The sequence below is a fragment of the Nannospalax galili genome, unplaced genomic scaffold, assembly GCF_000622305.1.
Source record: "Nannospalax galili isolate Female #2095 unplaced genomic scaffold, S.galili_v1.0 scaffold1685, whole genome shotgun sequence".
Lineage (NCBI taxonomy): Eukaryota > Metazoa > Chordata > Mammalia > Rodentia > Spalacidae > Nannospalax > Nannospalax galili.
The window spans coordinates 275656-278338 of record NW_008352830.1 but is presented as its reverse complement, the minus strand read 5'-3'; positions in this window follow the sequence as shown (position 1 = coordinate 278338).

Sequence of the window (2683 nt, the reverse complement as noted above, 5' to 3'; positions counted from 1 at the left end):
GTTAAAGTTGCCAGATGTACCCACTGGATTCACCGTTCCCAATTTAAGAGAGCTCATCTGGACCACATTCCTCAAACATGGACAGTAAAAAGAACAGACAATCCCCTCAAGGTCAGACTGGTGAAAAAATCTTAATTCTTATATTCTCCTTCTGGATAATAAAAACTGTTACTGGGTACAGTGACTGAAATCCCCATGAGCCATCCCCTGATAATTGGGTATTAAAAAGAACTTCACTTAGCCACTACCACTAACCGCTCCCCCGGCTTTCTGTTTGGCCTTTGTGATCTGTTTTCTTTACAAGAGTAACTATTTGTGTCCCATCTCCTCGACCCTGGGGATATGAAATTCCTAGTTATGAAAAACAGCTGCAAAGCTTACAGGCTTATGGATGTCCAGCAGATGGGAGTCCAAAATGTAATTGTGAAAATGAGTGGCATTGTGGAACTTGGGGCTGTGAGACATTCACCTCATGGATTGGATCTAAGGATAGATGGATTTCCTTTCAGCGTGGAACTCCTGGTATAACAGTGGGAAAATTTAACCCCTTAGTTTTAAAGGTATTGAATGGGCATGATAAAAGTTGGCTTGGAGGGAGGACGTGGGGAATACGAATGTATGTTTCAGGAAAGGACCCTGGATCAGAATTTACTATCCAAAAGTTTGAGATTCCTATAAGCCCTCCAGTACTTATAGGACCTAACAAAGTCCTTAATCCTCCCTTACCACCAAAGCTACTTCCTGCTATGTCAGAGCCACCCCCTATTACATATGCTAATTCCCATAGTGTTTCACGATGGAACGCCCCCTGAATTTTATATGTCTTTACTCTATACATATGAGTTTTTCAATGCTACTGAACCGAGTGCCACAAGAGACTGCTGGCTGTGCTTGGACCCTAGACCTCCTTACTATATAGGAATAGGAGCAGGTATAGTGGGTGCCACAGGAATAGGGACTGCTGCACTTATAAAAGGGGAAGTAAATTTTAAAGCTCTCACCCATCAAATAAATCTAGATTTAAAGGATATGGAACATCAAATTACAAATTTGACTTATTCCCTCAATTCATTAGCTGAGATGGTGTTACAAAATCAAACTTAACTTACTCCTTTGATTCTTTAACTGAGGTCATGTTACAAAACTGTCGAGGGCTAGATCTTGTCTTTATGCAACAAGGAGGATTATACATGGCACTGGGTGAAAAATGTTGCTTCTATGCTAACCATACTGGAGTGATTAGAGATAGTATTAGTTTAGTCCAGCAACAAATTAATGCTCGAGAAAGGGATCTCAGTAATCACCAAAACCGGTATGAGTCCTTATTTTCCTGGTCACCCTGGCTGACCACCTTAAGTGCTGTTTCTGGGCCTGTGATTCTTATTCTTTTAATTTTTGCTCTTGGGCCTTGTATCGTAAATGCCCTTGTAAAATTTATTAATCAGAGATTCCAGGCAATAAAACTCATAATATTAAGAACCCAATATAAACAATACCAGTGCATGAAGGAAGCTGTACGTAATAGTTCAAAGAATTAACCTTACTCACAACAGGAGTGGGGAATGAACTGGCTCAGCAAACTTCCCTAAATTACTCCATTTTGTTCAGAGCAATTTCAGAGAGAAAGCCCAGCCTGTTGAAAATTAAAATTTACCTTGCTACTTTTCTTAAAGTGGTGTTGGTGATTTTTTACGAACTCTGTCCTATAACAATTTTTCTTTTGAGACAAGGTCCCCCTGTTGCCCCAGTTGGCCTGAACTTGCTATATAGACCAGGCTGGCCTTGATCTCACAGAGATCTGCCTGTTTCCTGGATGCTGAGATTAAAGGATTACAACAACACCATGCCCAGCTCTGCAGTGTAGAAAATAGAGTTCTCTCTCTCTCTCTCTTTTTTTTTGTCTTTTGGGTTTTTGAGATAGGGTCTCACTTTGTAGGCCTGGATGGCTTGGAACTTGCTCTGTAGACCAAGGTGACTTGAACTCACAGAGATCTACCTGCTTCTGCCTACCAAGTATTGAGATTAAAGGCATATGCAGGTTACCTGGCACATTTTTAATTACGTAATTATTTAATTAATATGTGTGAGTGCCACAGAATTCATGTGGAGGTCAGAGGAAAACTAGAGAGTTGATTCTCTCCTATCTTATGGGTCCTGGAGATCAAACCCAGGTCCTTAGACTTGGCGGCCATCTTTTAGTCCCTGCTCCCTCCTCTTAATTAATTTATAGACTATGTACATAGTGAGTTAAAAAACAAACAAAATACACCAGAAAAGGGCGTGGGAAACAGCTCAGGGGATACAGATGTTTGCTCCAAGCCTGATGACCTGATTTCAAACCCCAAGACACACAAGGTGGGATAACCAACTTCCACAAGTATTCGGGTCCTCCCTCCTGCGCACCTGAGGAAAACAAAGGCGCAGAGAAGCGTGACCGGCCCGAGAGTCGCACCCATAAGATGTGCCCGCTGCGGTGGACTCTGAGTGACCAGGCCAAGCAGCACGCGACAAGGCAAAGAAGCAGCCGCCCAAGGGGCTCTGGAGGGGCAGGGCTCCAAAAGGGGCGGGGCAGCCTCGGGGGCGTGGCTACCGGCGCGGCCTCCCCCTCAGCCGGCGCGTTTCTGATAAGGGCTGGCCGTAGCCCTCCTGCGCCTGCGCACTGCGATAAGGCTGGTGAGGCGGC